Genomic DNA, 24,075 nt, shown 5'->3' with positions numbered 1-24,075 from the left:
CCAGACCCGTGCTTTCCAAGCTCACCTTTGGTCGTCTACGCCCCATTGCCACACATGCCTTGCATCTGCCCTTAACCCAGGCTAGCACGTTCATACTGTGATATGCAGATGTGTCTTGTCTTGTGATTTCTAGGGACAGATCTCAGGGTTCTTAGCACCCTGGCTAGCTGCAGCTGCTCTAGGGCTTGGTTCATGGTGTATTGTGGGACAACGTGTCTGTCCATCCCGCAGCACTTGCCTGGAAGTGCTCTTAGCACACCAACACATCCAGCTGAGCCACTTTAGGGTCTGCATGCTCCCGGCAACCAGTGTCAGCAACATGGATCCAGCACAGGTGAAAGATCTTTTCCTGCTTATGGTTTCACTGCTATTTCAGGATTCCAGCACTGCATCTGTGAGATGCTGTCGGACATTTCAGTGGTAGTCTCTGTCCTTTTGAAGGCTGCTCTGAGGGGACACTGCCACGGCATCCACCACCCAGCTGATGCCTGCTGCCACCATTGCAGATTCTCCTTATGTAGATTGGCACTTCTGGAGCCGGGCTCCTAGCACAGACTGATGGGACCACATTATTGTGCGGACCTGGGATGCCCAGCAGTGGTGCCAGAGCTCACACATGAAGAAGCAGACATTCCTGAGCCTGTGTGAGCCGCTTGCCCCCACCGAAAAGCAAAAAAAGCGCAAAACAGGCAAACTATCTACCTTGGCACAGCTAGTCTCACTGGTAGTGGAACTGGATGAATTGTTCAGTGCATGGCTCATGGACCAGCCAAGCACAGAATATTGTCCAATGGCTGCATAGGTTGCAGGACATGATAGCTTGGTGGGGACTCAATGAACACCCCAGATCGATCTTGGCCGGGTGCTGAAGCTGCAGCTGGGAGTGGAGCTGGCTCTGGGGCCTGTAGCCTGGTGACCATAAGGACAAACAATCTCTCAAAAAGAGCCTTCTGCTGCACTCTGTCCCCTCTGTCAGCCTCCAGCCACCAGAGTCCCAAGCTCTGCACAGCCTTTGCCTCCTTGTGCTGAGCTACCTCCCTCTCCCTCTGCAACCTCCCCTTCTCCTTGGAACTGGGGCTGCTCATCCACCTCAGCTGCATTTTGTCCTGACTTTTCCCTTCTCTCATGTAGCCTCCCCCGGGCTCCTGGTTCCTTGTCCCCACCCAGCAGATGTGGAAGGCCCTGCCAAAGAAAATCAAGGCGTGCATTAGTGTTTGAGTACGAGAGAAAAGATTTCTACCCTTTTTTTAGGGGCTGCATAACGGCAAGGTTACAAGTTGATACTTCTTAATCATTTGGGGTTTTTTTTTTATTTTATCCTTTATTCAGCAGCCTGGTCAGAAGCTACCACAACCTACAATGCAAGCCCAGACACATTACGGTGAGCATAACACAATACAAACATTTTAAGCCCTTTTGATTCCCCCGCCCCCATTACTAGGGGCAAAGTAGACAAAGGAGGATTCCTAGCTTTGGTTTTTGCCATTGTTTCAGGCAGGACAAGCTCTGGAGGTCCCTGAGTGGTGGACAGAGCTCCTGTTTCAGGCCAGCGGAGGAGAGCCATCTGTCTATGCAAAGGAGATTTTTCCTCCTCTGGTGGCTGACCAGCATATCTATGAATGGAGTGGACATGTGAGCTACAGAGGTCATGATAAGTATGCCGTGCCCTGGAATCTAAGTAAGTGGTACAGCCTGCCTACTCTGGGAGAAGTTTGTTTGCAACACCAGTCAGGAATGGGGGAAAATTTGGGGCAAAATTAATGAGATGCTGATATAGGGTGGCGACACGTCACAACTACCTTGCAACCATGCTCAACAGAGAGCAGAATGGACAGCCCAGCTAGCATGCCATGATCAGACAAGGACCCCAGAGACTAAATACATCCACCACTGCCAGTAGGAATGATAGCCAGGCAGCCCGGGTCACTGCGGCTGTTCCAGGAGGGCGTTTTGGTGCGGCCAACTTATAAGCAGCGCTATACATGCTGAAACATGAATCTGTGCTTGATAAGGCTAAGGCTCCAACCCTCTTTCAAACGTGTTTCTAATAAAACGTTAATGTTTGCTGTCTGTTGAATTTGTTTGCCAGTCCCAGATCTTGGATCTCACATGGTGTCATGTAGGGAGGGGTTAGGTTCAGAGAAATGACGTGGCTTCCATCCTCAACAGAAGCAATATTCACCCCCAGCACGTAATTAGAATTGTATTAGTCATGATTATAATCATTTCATTTCAACTTTTTCCCCCCAACTAATTAATATACATAACACAACAGAAAAGTCAGAACAATAAAATCAAAATGGATTGTTCTGACCTCATCTAAACAAAATGTTTTGACCTTATTACAACAAAAAAAATTCAATAAGATCAAAACAAAATATTTTAGAATATTATGTTTTGTGACAAAAATTGATATTTCAATTTTTCTTCTGGATTTAGGACTAGACCAACTTTTGAAACCTCCAAATAACAGGAAATTTCAATTGGATCTGCGATCTTAAATGTGGGGAAGGTTATTTCCTGCCAGTTAAGCAATATATACTGTGTGCTGGTATCAGCCATATGCTATTAATCTTGTTGCCTTCATAGCTGTTTGTAAGTTTCCTGTTATTTTCAGCTGGAGAGAGATGCACGGGTCCTAGCACATAATGGGCAATTTTAATCTTAAATCATAATTTTAATTTTACCTTTAATGAAGATGAAATGTAAGATAGTATTGTAAGATAGTATTGTAATACTTAGCAGTCGCCTTTCTGATCATGGTCAGATTTATTTATAATATCTGTATTTTTTTCTCAAAACCCCAATGAAACCCTTTGATTCCACCTAACTAAACCTCATCTAAACCCATCCCTGTAGCAGTCTGAAAGGAATTCTCCACTCTCTTTGTCAAGGCACCACTTTGTATAATGAACAGAGTGCATTATAGGGAACTTTTCCCTTCCTCTGAAGCATGTGTCATCAGTCACTGCTGGAGGCAGGTTGCCACACTAGATGGGCTGATGGTCCAATGCAAATGAACCTTTGCTACATTCCAGAGGGTGATCTCATGTGCTCGATTTACAGTAGATACCTTACCTTCTCCAAAAATGGCAAAGTCATTTTCTTATAATATGTATGAGTCCAAGTAAAGGTATGTTTCCCTGAGGCAACTCAGCTGTTCCTTCCCTATAGCAAACCACACTCAATGACATGAACATTGTCAAAGGATGAGGGCCGTGCTGTGGCTTGCATCTCACAGGGCCATCGGTCATCAGGCAGTTCAGCTGTGATATTTTAGTACCTCATATTAAGTGCTGAGCACCTCTCAGGATCCAGCAGTATATGAGCCCCAGTGTAGACACAGCTCAATGCAATGACATGCCATCGCTTATTCATAGAAGACGTATTTGTGTCACAGTTTCTCCTGTCAAGCCTACGCCACTGAATGAAAGACCTGTCACTGCAATCACTAACCTGTCTAACTCTGGTGTACAAACTACCACTCTGTCCCCACCTCCACACAGCTAGAACTCTTGCCTAAGCCCTCATCTTCTGACATCTCGATTACTGCAATATTCTTCTTCTGGCCTTGAGAAATTCAGTCGTGCCCTCACTCCTATCCATTCAGAATGCTGCTGCAGTGGTCGTTTTCCTAGCCCGTCGTTTCGATCTTGTCACTCTTCTCTTTGAATCTTTCCGTTGGATCTCTCTTCTCTATCCCATCAAAAATAAGCAGCTTGTAGTCACTTTCAAGGCTGTTCAAAATCAGTCCCCACCCTACCTCTCATTTGCTATTGAGCTTTCAAAGCTTGCCTTCGATCAGCCCATGAAGCCAGCCGCCATCACCCACTTGTTAAATTTTCCAGCAAGCCCCTTCCTGCTGTCTCCCATGCTGCCCCCCACGCTTGGGAGGTGCACCCCATCAGTATCTGCAAAGCCGCTTCATTTCCTTCAAATCCCTCCTCAAAACTCTTCTTTGCCATGAAGCCTACAAAAAAACTTGACAAGAAGTGAAGCAGATGCTGTGCTGAGATCACAATTGTCTCATCGTTTACTTGTACGCCCCATCTGTCTGTAACCTTCTGTTGCCTCTTGTCTTATACTTAGGATGTAAGCTTCTTGGGGTAGGGACTGGCTTTTTGTTCTGTGTTTGTACAGCACCTAGCACAATGGGATCCTGGTCCATGACTGGGTCTCCTATGTAGCACAGTAACACAAATAAATGACAACACAGTTCAAACTCTGACCCGTGGCAGCCTGCACAGTGAGGGCCCCTCAGTAGCTTCATGATGAAGACAGGCACCACTACCATGGATGTTTTCACAGAACCTGAGGGGAGGAAGTTTACTCCCTTGGGGTCAAAACTGCAGGGTGGTGAGGAACTCCTGAAGGTGCTGAGCACCTTCAGTGCTCATTAAAGTCCCCGAGGGCAGTCAGCATCTTGCATGTGTGCTGAGGACCTTGGAGGTTTGAAGCTTATGCAGTTCATACACAATCACCAACCTCTCCCCCTCACTGTGGGCTGGGTTTATGACTGTCCAGCCTGAATGCGATATGTGGGGTAACCGCCGTAGCTCTAGTAGGTTGGAATGAGTGGGTTAAGCTGCACAGAGACTCGGGCACAGTGGAGGGGAACTGCTCGTTTAAATGAGTTCTTCCCGAGCCAAGCAGCTCTACATCATCCGCCTGCAAAATGGGTATGAGTTCCCCTCCTCCTCTTTACCCACCATGCCCAAATATACCCGGTCAGCCCTCTATGCAGCCTGTGTGGGCAGCCATTGGAGGTTATTATACCCCTAAACAGCCACAGAAAGCAGGGTTAGGATTTGGCTTTGACAAAATCCCATTTAACTACCTTTGTGAAGAAAAGAGCAACACTAGGAACAGAAAGGTGTAAGATGAGGGTCACCACAGGAATTTTAATATTAGCCTTTTATCTTTGCTAAGGGAATGCTAGAGCAATGTTAGCATAAGGTTTGAGCTGGTATTAGAAGCACTTGGGTGTGTTTGCTGCATGTTTGTTCAAACTCTTATTCACACGCCAAAGCAGTAATGTTATTTGGGGTTTCTGCTAAACCCCTGTTCCAAAGGGCAGTCATAACCTCTAGGATTTCCAGTGTGTTGAAAATACAGGATGATATGAGGAAACTGCCAGCATTTTCAAGGGAAATTTCAAAACTCATCACCATTTACAATAGCCCAGACATTAGCCTTAACTTCACAAAAGAGATATGAGAAAAACGAGCACGAAAAGCTTTGTAATATGTGAGCAAGTATTTGACAAAATTGAGCCAAGATCCTTCGCAATATAAATCAGACAGATGGGAAATTGGTATTTTCTTACAATTAAGGTGTTATTTACAAAATAATAAGAGTTTGGGACAGATCAAACTAGATTTATCCCCAATATGTAAGGGAATTGCAAAGTAATCAGATTTCTGGTTAAAAAAACAACAACAAATAGTCATGTTGCATGTCCTTTCATAGGTGCCGACTCCCTGGGTGCTCCGGGGCTGGAGCACCCACGGGGAAAAATTAGTAGGTGATCAGCACCCACTGGCAGCCAAGCATCCCTTGCTGCCTCACCTCCGCCTCCTCCCCTGAGCATGCCGTGTCCCCGCTCCTCCACCTACCTCCCAGCGCTTGCCACCACCAAACAGCTGTAGCAAGCTCTGGGAGGCAGGGGGGAGGAGCGGGAACGTGGCGCACTCAGGGGGAGAGGCGGGGCCGGGGCGGGGATTTGGGGAAGGAGTCGTAATAGGGGCAGGGAGGGGGCGGAGTTGGGGCGGGGACTTTGGGGAAGGGGTTGGAATGGGGGTGTGAGGGGGCAGGGTAGGGGTGGAGTGGGGACAGGGCTGGGGGCAGAGGGGGGTCGAGCACTCACCGGCACCAGTAGATGTCTGCGCCTACGTGTCCTTTCTCCTACAGAATTGCAGAGCAACGTTGAGGCCAGGTTGGGAAGAGGAAAAGAACAGGCAAATCTCTCCAGATGACTGGAATGAGACAATGCCGGCTCTTTGGGTCAGGGACTGGCTTCTTGCTGTGTGTTTGTACAACGCTCAGTACAATGGGGTTCTGATCCATGATGAGGGCTCATAGATGGTAGGTGCTACCACAGTACAGATCAATATAATAAAATAATTCTAGCCATTCTGAGCGGTACTAACTCCCCTTCAGGGAGAGAATACCAGTGGGTAACAGTGCTTGGATATTTTCATAGGCCTGTCTTGCAAAACTAAACAGACACAAAATTCACATCAAAGTGGTAGAGGGGATTCCTGGCTATCGGGAACCATCTTTGTATCTTCTGAGACCATCCCAAATTGAAAGGGTTTTCATCTGATTTTAGAAAACAGACACAAGAGTTAATTCAGGGATATATCCCTCAAACTCTTATTACTAAGCTGTTAGGAAAATGTCCTGATTTGGTGAAATTAAAGAACTGATACCTCTTTAGTGGTTCCATGACTGCAGCCAATAAATGTATATCGCTATGGATGAAAAAACAAATATCACCTGTAGAAATGTGGTTGATCAAAATAAAAGAATGACGTCAAATGGAATGACTTACTGCCTGTAAGAGATTAACAGCTGAACAACTTGAAGAAAGATGGGTCAAATGGTCTTATTCAAATAAAATTATGGATCTAACTTTAACAAACTCTCTATATACCTAGTGTGACTCATAACCTCCTTCCCTGGGGACAGCATCTTGACACAGGGGGAAGGCTTGTGTGTAGCAAAGGCCCTGAGAGCTATGCTGGCTGGAGTTTTAACTCACAGTAAGGCCATCCATGCTGGACAGGTCAAAGGGTAAAGCCTTTGGGACATGGACTGCCTTTTTGTTCCTTGTTTGTACAGCGCCTCACACACTGGGGGCGTGGTCCATGACTAGGTGTGATTGCTGACAGCCAGTAGCTGACTCAGCACTCTGATCATGTAATCATTAATTAGTTCCCCCAGAAAAGGCCTAGTGGAGAAGTGGAGTACTCATTATCTAATCAGAGGGCTGATGAGCTAAAGAACTAATAATCCCATTAGCTGAGAGGGTAGTTCAAAAGCCCTGGAAGGAAGTGCAGTGGGGAAGCCAGCAGCGCCCAGAGGAAGTAAGATCTCAGGGTGATGAGATCTTCCCCCCTTCCTCGAGGGAGCCCGGAGGACAAGAGAAAACCGTAGAGCTGCTGCACAGGATTGCGATGGTGGTTCGGTGGAGGCAATGTAACAACAGCTCATGGAGGTGTTAACAAACCAGAACACGTCCAAGGTTGTTTGGGTGGGATCTCAGGACAGGAGGGGAGCCTGACCTATTACGCTGGTGCTGTGGTAATACAATTAATAAAAAAAAGTGGTAGGGACCCGATGAAAAGCAGGGCACCAGTCCTCCAGGCTGGGGGTTGAGCGATAGGCCAATGATCGATCCTCACAAAGCTAAGGTACAGAAAACCAAGGCAGCCATTCCAGCAAACAGCATGATAGGGATGGCAGAGCCTCTTTCATGCCCTAAGGGTACGTCTACACTGCAATTACAAACTTGTGTCTGGCCCGAGCCAGCTGAGTTGGGCTTGTGAGGCTCGGGCGAAGGGGCTGTTTAACAGCAGTGTAGATGTCTGGATTAGGGCCTGAGCTCTGCAAGTCTGAGAGCCCGGTTTCCAGCCTGAGCTTGAATGTCTACATTGCTATTAAACAGCCCCTTAACCGGAACCCCATGAGCCCAAGTCAGCTGGCACAGGCCAGCCTTGGATTTTTAATTGCAGTGTAGACATACCCTAAGTGGCATCTGATGGGGCAGGAAGAATCCAGATTCAAATCTCACAGTTTACTGTAAACTATGCTGTCTTCCCTTACCATTTGTATATGCCACTGTTTTAATACTGATGTAAGAAAATGATGTGTACTGTTCTTAGTTCTGTTTACTTTCCATAAAGTTCCTAATTCAAAAGGGCATGAGGCAGACACTTACGAGTAACTTGTCTGACATCTAGTTACCTGTACTCAGACTGAAAGAGAACTACTAATTGTATGTTGTTTTGTTTTCTGTTGCTTTACAGATGGAGGGTTTTTAATATTGCAAATGCAAATTAATACCCACTGGAATTAGTCTAGGTTAAGGATCTGCTCCCATCCCCATTGATGTCAATAACATAACTCCCGTCAGGTGAGATTTTGTCAAAAGTGCTCAATGCTGACCTAACCCATTAACTTCAATGGGACCAGTATCACGCCCTAGACTGAGGAGACAAATGCCTTCAAAAGCAAGTATTTAAACTGAGAAACAAAGCTAAAACACGCAGATCTCTGAATGCCAAATATCTGACTGTAGAAATTACAGGGTACTAGGACATCATGGTCAGGGTGAATGCAAGACTGTCTTTATTTCCTGTTTACATAGACTCTGACCTTATTATATGCTCTCCAGTAGCCACCCTGAGTAGCATCTCTGATCATTCACAACTAGCCCCACACTGGCCTAGCTGACAGAATAATGGCAATGAGTCAGGTGAGTATGAACATTCTGACTAAGAAAATGAGTAAGTATAAAAAAATTCACTGCAATGAGGAAAGGGAAGAAATAACCAAATTTCTCCGGAAAATAAATGGAGCCTTTAATTGCTGAGAGCCTGGCCACTAAAGAACAGAACTGGGCTTGGGCAAGTGGACTTGGGCAAGTCTCTTAGGGTTTTGGATGCTGCTAATTTTGGTTGTCCTGTTCTTGGCGCCCAAACTGTGACATGCTGAGCCTGGTTTCCAGAAGTGCTGAGCACTCACGACTCAAGTTAAAGTCAATGGGCCGATTCTCAGCTAATGCAGCTCCATGTCACGTACGTGGTGCAGAGAGGCCTTAAAGCCGGTGTAGATGACCAGTGGAGGATTTACGCTGCACTGGGGCACTCTCCACTGACTTAAATCTGGCTGAGGTGATTCCAGCCTCTCCTGCACCACCAGCTACCACCTGGGTAAGGTGAAAGACAGGGCATGTTGAGGGTGTTGTAGGGGTTGGGCATGCAGGGAACAGGGACCAAAAGGTAAAGCTCTGCTACACTTGCTACTCCACTGCTACTATGACAGTGATGAAAGTTAGAGCGGCTCCTGTACAGCCTGAATTTGCACCAGGGCCACGGAGCCATAACCAATTCTCCATCCAGGCAGAGTTTGAATGGAGTGGAAAATCAAGGCTGATTGGAATACTTGGTCTTACTGAGCCAAGTCAAAGTGTGTTGTATCACTGTCATCAGATATCATCCTCAGATACTCAGAGCGCCTCTGATGGGGTCAAAGGGATATTTTTACTAATGGACAAATTTGAGGTGAGACTTAACGTTGTAGCATATGTGATGTGGCTGGGCTGCCCCTTTCCTCTACTTCTCTTTCCTACAGTCACCCACTTCCAGGCAGCCTCTGTCTCAAATACTGCACAGTGCTGCAGAGATTTTAAGTGGGAAGAGAAGAGAAAGTAGCCCTAAGTGCAGGCCATATTCTGCTTTGCAGTGCCTCTCCTATTGGCTCCATTTGCACCAAGCTCTCAGGATACAAAATTAACTGTAGGGAATGAGAAACCATCTAAACACTTATGCAAATACAAGAATAATTAGAGTCATGATTTCTTTTCACGTGAATTCCTCCATCCCCCCACCAAAACACTGGAAGCACCTGGACCTTGACTTAATTTTCATCCCAGAATTTTTATTCATGCTCTAAGGGCTTGTCTTCACTACGGTGCTAAGTTGATGTAGGTTACATTGCTTCACTTAAAGCTTATGCTCAAATAAATTGGTTAGTCTCTAAGGTGCCACAAGTACTCCTTTTCTTTTTGCGAATACAGACTAACACGGCTGTTACTCTGAAACCTGTCATTATGTAAACTATGCGACTGAAGTCAATGTAACCTACACTGACTTACTGCAGTGGCTACACCATGATGTTGATGGGAGACCCTCTCCCATCAACTTAGCATGTTTTAGACTTGCTAAATCGATGCCGCTGCATCGATCGCAGCCGCACTGATTTAGCCCATAGTGAAGACAAGCCCTAAGTGTATATTGCCCCTGTCTAAAATGAGACTGGGAACCAGGATCTGGGAACACTTGCCATAGCAACGATAAGATTGGTGGCGTGTGGTGGAGACAAGGAGTGTGTTATGTGCTGATCACAGTGCCGAATGTTCTAATCTATAGACGTAGACACTGTTAAAGACATGTAATACCCTTCTTGCCTTGTGTCATTTGAATGAAGATTACTTACCCACATTCTCCAGATGTAGGATGGCTATTTGGGGCTCCCAACCTCTCCACCTTTACTCACTCAAGCAGTCTTTACTCATGTGAATAGTCCCATTGATTTCAGCTGGGGCTTTCACACATGCAAGGTGTATTCACATGAGTACGAACTTGCGGAATGAAGGTCTGTTATGGGGCATCCCCTGCTCCCGTCTTCTTTGCTCTCACCCAGACCATTCACAGACCCTCCTTTTGCAGCAACCCACGTGTAGTCTATTCACAGTGCTTCACCTCACCACCTTTTACATACTCATGCAGCCATGCTATTTACAGAGTCATTCAGCTTAAATACCCCTTCTCCCAAGGACTGGGGGTGGGAAAGGACTCTCCACACAGAGAGCTCCCTTTATCAGACCTTGGTAGCCTATTTATTTCCCCCACTTGCAATGTCTTCCAGTGCTTCTTCATCCAGTCTCATAATGGGCTAATTAGCCACCCAGCCCCAATTTGTCAGGTAACCAGGAACTCCTCTCCTTATTCAGGTCCTGCACCGGGGCCAAATAGGTTAGGCGGTGAGCAGAGTGCTGATTTAGTTGCTCTCTGTGCACTCTGTCACAAGCCCATATCCCGATTTGCCACTCCCTTATCACTGATCTAAATTGCAGCACGATTAAGGAACTGACTGACTGTGAGGCACCTCCCTGTAATGCTGAGCAGGCTACAAAGTCTTTCAGTTCATGCTGTTCTGTTTCCAAAACACCAGCCTCGTGCCTTAAACGCTGGGAGACTGTGGGGGAAATTCCAGAAACAGTAACAGCTAAGGAATTACTGCAGCTGTTCAGATATCATGAATGGTCAGCCAGGCATGAAGCACAGCACAGTAGTCCTAACCCATGTGGGCAGTCGAAAAACAACTTTTTAATTGCGGTCCTCGTCTGGAAAGTGACGATGTACAAATGACAGCTTCTTGTGCAACTGATCTGTGCTCTGTGTTTATTCAGAATCCTATCTCGAGATGTTAGCGACAAAGGCTCATGGACAATTTGTGAGGGAGCGGCAGCTCCCCCGCTACAGGACTGAGGCCGAAACATTTTTAGTGTTTTTTGGTTTGTTTTTAACTATATTAGCCCTGCAGAGGCAACACAGCTAAAAGGGAGGGAAGCAGAATCTAGTTCTTCTTGTGCATCATCGAGATCTAGGGCTGGGAGGGCCCTCAAGAGACTAGCTTGCCCATTCCCCCGTGAGGCAGGATAAGTATACCTAGACCATCCCTGTCAGATGTTTGTCTAATCCTCTAACCTGTCCTTAAAAACCTCCAGTGACAGGGATTCCACAACCTCCCTTGATAACCTGTTCCAATGCTTAACTATCTGTCTATCCTTATAATTTAAGCATTTCCTGATATCCAACCTAAACCTCCCTTGCTGCAAACTGAGCTTTCTCCTTCTTGTCTCACCCTCAGTGGAAATTAATTGTTCCCCATCACCATCCCCTTTGTAATAATCTTTTACATTTTTGAGGAGTGTTATCAAGTCCCTGCCTTCCCCTGCCCCCAAGCCATCTCTTCTGAAGACTAAACATGTCCAATTAGTTTAACTACCTTTCCTCATACGTCACAGTTTATCATTTTTGTGGCTGTCCTCCGGACTCTCTCTGATATGTCTGCATCTTCCTTAAAATGGGGTGCCCAAAACTGGGCACAGAAAGGCCTCACCAGTGCCCAATACTGTGGCGCAATCAGCTCCTGTGACTTACCCCTGACAATCCTATTAATACAGCTGTGAGTGGCATTTGCCTGGCATTTGGCATCATCGTCACTATTTACGACGTGCCGCTCAGTTACACCTGTGCGAACTTGCTGCAGGCAGCAGGGCTGCACGTATGTTACTGAGAACACGTAGCTTGGCCTGCAGCACCTTTCTGACGGCTGATGATGCACACAGCTGTGTTATTGCCGTAGCTCGTCGACAACGTGCATAACATTGCCAGACTACTTAGCCACAGGTCAGCCTGTCTAACCACCATTTTACACAGGTAAAAATCAACACGCGAATGGCAGCAAACGGCATAACGGCAAGACAAAAACAAACTGGTAAAAAAAAAATGGAAGTTACACAGCAACTACAAATTGGGTAAACAATTTCCCTGGTAGTGCCAGTCGTACTTTGGATTCGTGACACAGCATCCTAACTGAGGCACGTGTTATTCAAAACAATCGTGTTCAGCGTCTGGGTGCCAATGCTGCACCCTGACACAGCAAGATTTCAAAAAAATTGGTTACTGTCCATTCAGTAGGTGATGTGGGAGACAGCATGCAAAAGAAGCAACTGGATCTACGTCAACTACTGGTGTATCGCGGAGCAATGCAACCCATGAAACAAAAAAGCTAGCCGTTCCTGTTCCCTGCCCAGTAAAGCTGATCAGAGAGTAACAACCAGCAGTAAGGGTAACCTAGAACATGGATGGACAGTCCTGTGTAATAACTAATTACAAAACATTTATATATAAAGGCCTCAGTGGTAGTGTCACCACTCCACACTTCTGTTTTACTTCTCCTGTGCATAGCACTGTGGGGCACATTGCCACAACCCCTAGCCCAGTATTTCGAAACACTCAGCCTGCTGCTACTACTAATACAAATGGTAATTGTAATTGCAGGCCCTATATTAAAATGTTACATTGTTTGTTTTATTTAATAATTCCTCCATCGGTGAGTTTTTGTATTATTGATATAAAACCCTTAAAATGCAAGGGGACTGTAGAAATTGTAGTGTGTTGCTATCGGCAATACCACAAGGGCTAAACTACAGCAGCAGATTAAAAAAGGATTGTTATGCTGGAATATAAGGTGGTGTCATATGAACACATACATGCTATATATATATATATATATACCCATATACACTACAAATATATGCACCCTATCCATATACTAATTATGTGGGAGTGCCCCAAGGCTCAATCATAAAACTACATTCCTCAATCAAGGTCCCGGGCCTAACATTCCCAGGCCCACTATAAGAGCAGACGGAGCACAAATGGTAAAGTAAGGTAACCACATAACAGTGTTTAGCCCACTGGGTCATCTTCAGTCCATGCATTATGCTTTTCTGGGACAATGGGTAAACATCCTCCCCATAAAAAGACAAAAAGTAGGGGGAATGTACTAGGAAGAGGGCCTGAAAGATAAGCCCATGTATTAGAGGCCTGGTATGAGGCCTGAGGCCTGGGTTAAAGTAGTCAAAACTGCCGATATACAACAAAGTTAAGTTGTGAGCAAGAGGCAGGCCCTGCTCACAGAATTTGGCAAGCATGGGGCTGATGTTGCAAAAACCCCATATTCCTAAAAAACGCTAGGCACAAAGCACTCATGCAAGCACATTCCAGAAGGGTGGTACCAGAGCACCCCGATAAACACATTCCCAGAGAACAGGAACCTGCTGACCCACTTCAAGGATAAAGTCTGGATGACAGCCTAACGAATAAAGATGTTTTGATCGAACCTACAGGTACAAGGCAATGGGTGGCACCCCATTATGTCAGAGGGTGGCACCCTGATACATCAAGGGTAATACGTAACCTGTTTGTATTGGTGTATAAAGATGTATCTCAAAGGAAGTGTCCTTGTCCAGCCTAGGGAGCAGTGGAAAGTCCCACCACTGACTGAGCTGTGTCCATTGTCACGGGCACACATAGCCATTGAGCCAGGGTATTAGCACCGTGCTTTGTCGGCAATAAACCTGGCTGGGCGCCTTCGTTACTAAACCAAATCTTGTGGTCTTATTGGGCAGTTCAGTCGGAGCCTGCTGTACCGGCTATCTGGCCAGAGCCAGTGCAGCACGCAGAAAGAACACACTCGCGCAGCCGAACATCTAACAACACGGGAAAGAACCCAGACTGATTTTCAGATTAGCTATTCAGTTCGCAGGGACAGCCGTTACAAAAAGGCATCTTCTCATCTGTAAAGTGAGCCCATTTGTGGAGGTGATTCACAGAACCACACAATGCCATTTCTACAGTCCCTTTGCATTTTAAGGGTTTTATATCAATAATACAAAAACTCACCGATGGAGGAATTATTAAATAAAACAAACAATGTAACATTTTAATATAGGGCCAGATCCTGCTACCCTTTCTCAGATAAAATTCTGGCATTTCCTGCCTGATATAAATCCAGTATTGAAATTTTTTGTCTAATGAAAACATTTGAAATAATACAAGCGATCTCATTCCAGTTTTGGGGGGGGGGCAGCAGGGGACAAAACAGAGACAAGGAAAGCATATAAAACCCCAGAAGGCCTGACTTTTGAAATTAAGCCTGGACAATCTAAGAAACTGGCTGGGTGAAGATTTATGTGCCCCTATAGCTTGTGAACTTCCAAACCAGCCATGGGCACATGCCAACAGACAATTTGTGCATGTGGATTGTGGCACTTTGCTTACATATGTTAGGCCTGCGCAACTGTGTGTGTGAAAACGCAGGCACGTAAACCATCTGTCCCCATCAGTGTCCTCTTGCAGAGAACCCAGTGCAATTAGGAGAGGGAGCAGCAGCCATGTAGAGTGGGCAAGGAGCTTATGCTGCTAACCTCGTAAAGACGGAGGATCTGCTAGGAATGGTTCCAGCCCTTCGAGCTAGGATGTCCATAGGAAGCAACCTGTCTTCTGGGTGATTTCTGGTTTCCCTGCCAGCACAGGTGCCTTAGGGATTGTGGCACCATTAGTTCCCGCATTGAACCTGTGGGCTGGTGCTTGCTCTCAGCAGCAATAACTCTGCTGTTGTTTCCACTGGCAAACAGTCACGCTGCAGAGCTCAACTCATGAACTTTAACAGAAGGGTTTCAGCCATCTGAGAAGTGAGGGTTGGGGGTGATCCTTTTTTAGGAGTCTGTGTCTCACATCATGGAGTCGTGGGGCCATATAGGTCTTCAGTTTTATGTCAACGGGGAGTTAATTTTACTTAAAAGCTGATGGCATTGCATGGTCTGTAGGGAGGAAATACAGGATGGAAGTTGGTTTCTAGTCTAACCCCTATTGTTGGTCATCCTCCAGCTTTTGAAAAAAAAACTTGCTTGAGAGAACGACAGCATTGACATGCCAGAAATGAAAAGAGGGGGGAAAATATTCATTAGCTACTTCCTGGTTAGCTAGGAAAATCACGGACTGTCTGCAACAAAGCTTTTTCTTGCACGATTGATGTTTTCCTGAAGTGAAGAATCCACCACAAGGGGTTTTTTGGGGGGGCGGGGGAGTGTGGCTGGAGTCATGTGAACAACATGACCACTCAGGAAGTGTTGGAAATTCCTTTGGAGAATCAAGCCATGCCACTACTGCAGTTCAAATTTTCCGTGATTCACCAGGATTGAAAGACCTGCTAAATCTCAGACATTCTGAGCACCTTGGATTTGTTTTCTGTTCATTTTTAAAGAAAATTCTTCTTGGTGGGGAAGGACGATTCCATGAGGTATTAAAAATCACCCTCCCTGTTTTAACACCTCCTTTAGCTTTCTATTTTGGCAGCCCTTGGACTTAGAATGCAGTTCATTCATCCTGCTGATTATACATAGATTTCCTGCATTCTTTTGAGTACAGAACACGCTAAAATCACACAAGTGTGTACATTTCGCCCCCGCGAGGCAAACATGGCCTCTGAAAACATACGTGGAAGGGTAAGAAAACTCTTCTCAAGAGGAAACTGAAGGTTTGGTGTTTTGAACGGGCTTGATTGATTTATAGGGGAAGAGGGTCAGTGAAACAGGCCTCCTTTATAGGGGAAAATAGTCATTGTATCAGGAATTCATCAATGCCTCTCTCCTTCGCAAGCTTGGACTATTCTATTGTAAGCAGAATGTACGTACCTAGCTTTGGGTCAGCTCATACAAATAAGGCAAATACTTACATACTGCAGCGTAGCAATACCATTCCATCATACCATACAGAGGAAATAAAAATCAATAGACAGACAAGTGACGGCTAACTTAAAATTCCGGAACAACTATCAGAATTTCATAAGCTAAAGAAACACCTGGTACAACTGTCAGTACACAGGTCCTAATTCCAAGGTGAAAGGGCTATAAACTGCAGGTTGTTGGTAAGTGGGGATAAGGAGGCCTAGGCCCTGATCCTGCAGTAGACTGCACAGGCCCCATTGACTTCTTGCGGGGGGTAGGGCTGAGTGGAAAATGGAATTTCCATCTCCAGGGAGATTCCAACATTTCAAAATTTGTTTCCCTCCCCCGAGGAATTATTTGGCATTATCAACATGAAACAAGAATGTGAAAGAGAATCGCTTAGAAATGTTCCATAGAAAATGTAAATGAAATCAGCACTTTCTTATGCCTCCTTCTGAGTTCACCAAAACTGCATTTTCCAATGGAAAATTGTTCCCCCGAGAAGTTTTAATCTCTAGGGTGCAGGTGGTGCTTTGCCTACCCAGAGCGGCTTGTAGGACTGGAGGTTAAGTGAGTATAAATCGAAATGAAGGGGTATGATCCACTAAGTCATTGGTGTCCAAAGTTTTTACTAGGGTGACCCACCAACTGCGTTTTGTCTTTTTTTGCAACTACCTCCTCCACTGCCACCTTCTCCTCCTCACCCCACCCAGTAATGACCACCCGCAGCAGCACCCCAGCACCCCAGTGCTCATCCTAGCTCAGTGTGGAGCGTGTAAGGGGCGTTGGAGAGCAAGCTCAACCCACTGCCATAGCTCCTGTCCTGTGAAGCTGGGCCCACTCTCCACTCCGGCATTGTGGCCTGGTGCACAAGGTCACAGCACCGTTTGGGGCAACCTGAGTGGTGCTGCAACCCTGTGCACCAGGCTGCAATGCCCAGAGCCTGGAGCTGGGCCCACCCTGATGGGACAGGACCTGCCATTGTGGGATGAGTGTGTGGGGTGGGCTTACTCTCCAGCCCCTCCCCACATCATGCTGGGAGAAGTGTATGTTTGCTTAGAGTCCTGGTGGTGACCTGTATACAACCTTCCTGCAACCGACCCACCATTTGGAAAACAGTACACCAAGGTACTCTCTTGTGGATCATTTCTTGGGTAGGCAAAAGTTGCATTGGTTTTGTGACACAGACCAAGTGCCAACTTATGCCATGGCCCCTAGGACTCTCTGAACACTGACAGATGCAAAGCTGGAAACCAGTCTGGCTTACCTGTGTGTTAGCATTGTTAAACAGATGTTAAGTTCATAAGAATGTGTTTAGTGTTTTGACTTTATGAAATGCTGGCAAATTGCTGCATGCTTTCATCTCGCTTATAATAGCTGTATCCCATGTTACAAGGTAATATGTAAGTGTTTGCTCTGTAACTATGAAAATGTTTGCTATAAAACTGGATAATCCACAGTCAGGAAAGAAGCATTACAAAGTGTGAAATACTAGTTTACGACAGAAGGTGTCACCTCCTGCCCAATGAAAGGAGGCCTGTAGACACCAGACCAGCCACTGTGGAACATCAGTGAACAAAGGACTTTGTTGAAGAGGGGACATGCACGAACGCTCATCATATCACAGCTGGAGCTCTTTGAGAAGGGGGTAAAGATCCCCAACCAGAAGGAATTTTATCCCTATGCTGCTTGAACTCTGAGGGGAAAAGATTTCTAAGTATAAGCAAGGGGTCCCCAGCTTTTTAGCTTGGATTAACCCTAAAGGTCATATAGAGCTTTCATATTACAGCAGTGTCTATTACCTTTTTGAAACCTAAGACTCTACTCATTTGTGTATGTTTACCTGCTTCAACCTTGTAAGGAACTCTCATTTATTTTCTTATTTAATAAACCTTGTGTTCGTTTATTATAGTATTGGCTACAGGCTTTGTCTTTGGTGAGAGATCTAAGGTACAGTTGCCCTGAGGTAAGTGACTGGTCCATTGGGACTCAGAGTAACCTGATTATGGTTGTGATTTTTGGTGTAAGGGACCATCTATCACAAAGACAAGTTTGCCTGGGTGGTGAGATGGATCAGAGTACATAAGGGGAGTGTCTGTGATTCCCTGTTAAGGCTGTTACAGTGCTTGAGGAATTCACACTTGTTATGTGGTTGGTGAAATCTAGGTCTAGACCTCACAACCAGTTTGGGGTTCATGCCCTGTTTCTTGAAAATTCTGCCCTAAGGTTGGCACACATGGTGATGAGCCACTCTAGACAGCTTGACAGGTTTCACTGGAAGTTTGGGTTTGTAACATCAGGCCTCCTTAGACTCCTTCACACTGCCTTGCACATCATCTCTGAACCTGAGCCATATTTCCTCACTGATTTTCCTTAGTCACCCGTGCACTAGGATGTACAGCAAATATTACAGGAACTCCTACAGCAGAGAAAAGATTGTCTTTACCTGCCAACTTCCACTTCTTTTCAGCAAAAGGGTGGAATAAAATTCACAGGTTAGCAGATGACCCTTAGGGATATCTTCCCAAGAAGTTAGGAGCAGTGCTGGATTAAGAGGGGGGTGAAACTGAGCGTGCTGCAACCCCAGGCCTTTGCTTTCCCGGGGGGCCTCCAATCCTTGACATATACACTATAAACAAGGGAGATTTTGATTATATTCCTCCTAACGCTAAAAAGAAAAGAGCAAAACAATCATTCATGCCCCCTGCCAACACTGATTTTGTCCCAGCTTCTTAAGCTTTCACAGCTGAAGTTTAATCAATTTCTTTCAGACTTTCAGTTGCTGGTGATGGGGGTGCAAACTGGTGATGCTAGTTACTCGTTGCTGGCTGCTAATTACAGCACTGCAATAGTATTGTTTTCAGCTCACTCCAATGAGATATCTGGTTGACAATTTCCAATCAGAGGATCGAAAAGGAAAGCTACATTAGAAAGAGAGAAAATTGTAAGCCAGTTTCCCACACTTATTAACTTTCTCTGCTGGTCCTGCTTCAGACTCATCTTCCAAAGATGCGGACCATCTTTCTTGGAAAACAATCATTAAAGTGAAGATATGGATATGAACTTGTTCCCTTAGGAGACGGCAGAAGACAAGACAAACATTCCTGAAATCCAGGGCAAAAGCAATGCGGAAAGGGTTGACCCACTTTTCCTACCTCTTGACCAAACAGAAGGTGGAAAGAACAACAGTGAGAAAGAGGATAGAGTTGCCATTAACATCAAACAAGACCTGTCTAAATGGCCTTCTTTGAGGAGGATTTTCATACTCAGGGTATTGAGAAAGGTTTACTCTATTTTCAGAATTGTAACAACAAACTTATAGCTTCCGAGCTGCAGTATAAACATCAGAAACAATCTCTCTCCCCTCTTTTCAAACAAAAACTACCAAACAGAGAATGTTATCTGAGGCATCGGTTGATGTATTCTAGACCCACAAGAGCGGAAATCTGTTTTATGTGAAAACTCTTCTCATTGCCTAGCAATCTTAGTGCCGTCATAGCCCAGGCTTTATTGATAGGAAAAAAGTAGTGGAGAGGATTTGTTCTCATGAAAACAGTGTGGAACATTGTGATGCAATGGTAGCTTGGCTAGCACATTCGCAAGGCAAGAACCACATGGACAGGGCAAGGACACAGCTAAATGGTTGGAAGAAAGTTTTATGGCATATTGTGACAGTTGTTAAGCTTCTTGCTGAACACAGTTTAGAATTTAGAGGAAGGGAGGACGCTATCAGCTCTCCTCAGAATGGAAATGATCTAGGTATTCTTGAAGCCATAGCTGAATTTGACCCTTATCTAAGTAAGCATATTAAATGCTATGGAAACAAAAGGAAAGATCACCCATCCTACTTGTCAGAAATAATCTGTGATGAGTTATCAGGGCTGAATCCCAACTCTGGCACTTCGAGTGCAGAAGGTGGAGGCCTGCAACGTTTCTAAAAAATTAATTATCAGGGGGTAGCCATGTTAGTCTGTATCCACAAAAACAACAAGGAGTCCGGTAGCACCTTAAAGACTAACAGATTTATTTGGGCATAAACTTTCGTGGGTAAAAAACCCACTTCTTCAGATGCAATTTTTTTTTTTAAAAAATTAATAACCACCACTCCAGGCTTGTATTAAACTCCCAAGGCTACATCTTCTCTCTGACCTTGGTTTGGTAAATGCTGCCACCACCCAAATGCAAAAAGCCCCCTTGGACCCAGGAAGGAGCACTTGGGAATTCCTCCCCGTGGGGTACCCTCAAGCCCTTTCACCCCTCCCCCCTGGGGAAGAGCTGAGAAAGAAAACAAAGAAAATTAGCTGTTGCCACCAGCTAATCAAACAGCATATGCACAAACCTCTTAGGACACCAAAAATCCAATCCTGTTCTTAAAAAAAGGTAAATTTTATTAAAAACAAAAAGGAAGAAAATACATCTGGAATTTAGGCTTTTGTTAAATTTTAAAAGAGCAATTCCAAAATTTAAGCACCCAAACTAGCTTTCTTGGGGGTTCAGCTTAAAGGTTACAAGCAAACAAAAACATCTGCGGTTAGCACAGAGGAGTTCCACAAACCAAAATAAAGAAATAAACCTGATCGCATCTACCTAAACATTCCCTATCCCAATGATTCCTTCTAGGTATGGAAAATAATTTTTCATACCTGGTTCAAACCTTACACATCATTTCTGCTTATAGCATTGCTGCTCCATGTCCCTGCAACCCAGAGAGAACAACAGACAAAGGTAAAGTTTCTTTCCCAATTTTTAAAAAGTTCTAGCCTTCCCATTGGCTCTTTTGGTCAGGTGCCCACTTTCTTTTCTTTACCTGAGGGACTTTTTAACCCTTTACTGGTAAAGCAAGTAGAGAACAGCTACCAAGAGGGATTTTACAACTAACTGGCTGTCTGGGTGTCCATCAAAGGGAGTTACCCCCCACCCCCTTCATTTATCACATGAGTTCTTTGAGCTAATGAGATACAAGGGTTTAGAATTCATTGTAACTGAAGTCAAACAGGTGAAATATTACTCTTTGATAGTAGACTCAATTTCTGATATCACTCATGTTGATCAATTTTCTGTCGTTTTATGTTACTGCTTACCTGGTGCCATGAATGAGTTAGGTTTCCACCAACTGAAAGCCACACAAGCAAGTCACTCTTCCAGGCCATGAAGTCTTTATCAGACGCAAACAACACTGGTATTGAAAACTGCAGAGGTCAGTCATACAATAATGCAAGTAACATGTCTAGAATGTATGAAGGTCTTGAAGCTCAAAACAAAAGACTAAACCCACTAGCTCTGTGCGTGCCATGTACAACTCATTCTCTGAACTTAGTTGGAACTTACAGCATTGATTCTTGCATGGAAGCCATAAACTTTTTCAGTTTTGTTCAGAAACTATATGGTTTTCTTGCAGCCTCACTTAGGCGATGGAAGCTTTGTGCAACAATCTTACCAAGAGCGAACAAGAAACTCTCCTTGTCCTAGAAACCCTGTCAGATACGAGAGGGTCCTGTCATACTGAATCTTGTAAAACAATTGTAGTGAACTAGGAAGACATTCAACATAGTTTGAAAGAAGACTTCCTTGTAAGAGTTTGTCACGAGCTCTCAGTCTGCACTGGAGGATTTTGAGGAGTAAGCAAAACGACTGGGAAGTGATGTTGATGATCTAACGCTGGTGCCACTCTGTACAAGGCCACAGGCATCAGCTAAAAGCTGACAAATTCACAGCTAGAAGCTGGACCAGCCCACTATGATTCAAAGTGGATGATAAAATGTATAAGAATGCGTTTAGTGTTTAAATGTCATGAAAAACTGGTGAGATGTTGCATGCGTAGTTTTCAATTATTTGTACCCTTTTATAATGTAATAGCAAACACTTGTATTGTATATACCCCTGTAACTAAGTAACCCATCAAATGAGAAAGAAGCCTTGTGTAATGCAAATGAAGAACTTTAACAGAAAAGTGCTAAATCCTATGCATGGGAAGCAAATGGTTATTGTGTGTGAGATCGAAGACTTTGAAGTGCATTCCTTCCCTCCCATCCTCTACCATGAAGAAGAGACCTGTGTGGGAACTGTTGCTGTCAGCTTGGGTTCTGTGAGAAGCTATAAATATGGACACAAGGAAAAATTCTTTATCTCTGAACTGTTTGGATTCTTACAGGGCAGAATAATGGAATGAGAAGACAATCATCCCCAAAGTTACTCTGGTTAGCCATAAAATACTTTTGGGAAACTGGCAGATCACTACATCTCTGCCACCTTCTGAAATTATAGACTGTGATTCACCTGTACATATATTTTTATCTGCTTTAACCTCTCAATAACTCTCATTCCTTTTTCTTAGCTAATCAGCCTTTAGTTGGCTTACTACAGAACTGGCTACCAGTATTGTGTTCGGTGTGACATCTAGGATGCAACTTGCCCTGGATTAGTGACTGGTCTCTTGGGACTGGGTGTAACCTGAATACGTTGTGATTTTGGGTGTAAATGACCATTTGTCACATAGTCCAGCTTGCCTGGGTGGCAAGATAGACTGTCTGCAACTCCATTTAAGTCTGCTGTGGTACTTTGGGAGTTCACATTTGTTACTGGGTTGGAGAATCTAATTATAGAACATACCACCAGTTTGGGGAGTTTGCCCTGATTGTGACAGTCTGCCCTGAGGCAGGCATTCATGATTGTGAGCCACTCCACACAGCGTGACAGATGAGTCCTACCTGAACACAAACATACTGGAAAGCAAAATCTTCCCAATGGCAAAAGTGACTTCCTTCCAGGACGAAGGAAATGTGAGGTTGAGTAGTTCTATGTTATTTAACCTTGACAAGCTAAGTACGGAACTAAAACGAATACATCTGATGTTATGCTGAACTAGCCACAAGGTCTGGCTTCCTTATGTCTCTGGATCAAGTATGAAGTGAAGAGAAGATGAAGACATGCACCCAAGAGTTGTTCTGTGCTCCTGGGGATGATCTAGAACCTGAGCTTTTGGCTACAGTGTATCCATCTTCAACACTGTTAAGATATTGTGACATGCAGGATTAGAGTGCAACTGTAGTCATCAAATTTTTGCATGACAGAGCTTAGAGTAATGTCCTCCTGAATGTTGTCATTGAGATGAGACGGTATTTGGCTGTACCCGTTGACAGCTGCGAAGCAGAGAATTGTTCTCGAAGTTTGCCTCAGTGAAAACCAGTCTTTGGTCAAGTATGGTAGAAAAATCTTCATGCTCTGGCTGTTCAGTTAGTCCAATGTGATTTCCTTTGTAAACTGTTGTTTGAGCAAATAACAACAGAATTAAAGTTTGCAGGGTGGCAGTTTAAACGTGCAGCATTTCAGGACTCTTCATGGTTTTCCTTTGTATGTTTGTCCAGCCAGCATACACTCTGTTCCCTGTGTTCAATTTCCGGTTTAGTCAGTAATATACATGAGCTTGATTTTCATAAATTAGTTACTCTTTTGCGTTCATTAATACCCTGTTCACATGAAAGGGGACCTCCAAAAAACATTAGCCCAGGGGTCTCCAATCTCTCTAACTGGGCCCTGCTTAGAAACACTACATCAGGGGGGTCCATCTGTTCTGACCGTTTTGCATGTTATCAGTCTTTACATATGATTTCGTGATTGGAGAGCAGGGGTAGAGGGGAGTTTAGAGATGGGAACCGATGGCTTCATAAAGGGACATAATTAGCTGGGAGCTCAGAGCTGGTGGCTCGCCATTGCACTGGTTCTGTATTAAAGGATTGTTAATCATAATACAGATTCATGAATATTAACTAGCTATGCATTAGCTATCCAGCTTGGAACCTGAGCGTTACATTTACTTGTCAACTGGAACCTTTGAAATGCTCATTCATGCTATTTCCCCCGGGGGAGCCCCGGGCCCTCCTGGGGCGCCGGGTGCCCAGAGAACACGACTCACTCCTACTCATGATGACCTGGCTGCTTCTCAGCACGCGGGGCCGGTGACCCCCCCGGGCAGCATGACCCCACCTGGG

Source organism: Chelonia mydas, chromosome 4, assembly GCF_015237465.2.
Source record: "Chelonia mydas isolate rCheMyd1 chromosome 4, rCheMyd1.pri.v2, whole genome shotgun sequence".
Lineage (NCBI taxonomy): Eukaryota > Metazoa > Chordata > Testudines > Cheloniidae > Chelonia > Chelonia mydas.
Note: the sequence above shows the minus strand (reverse complement) of the source record.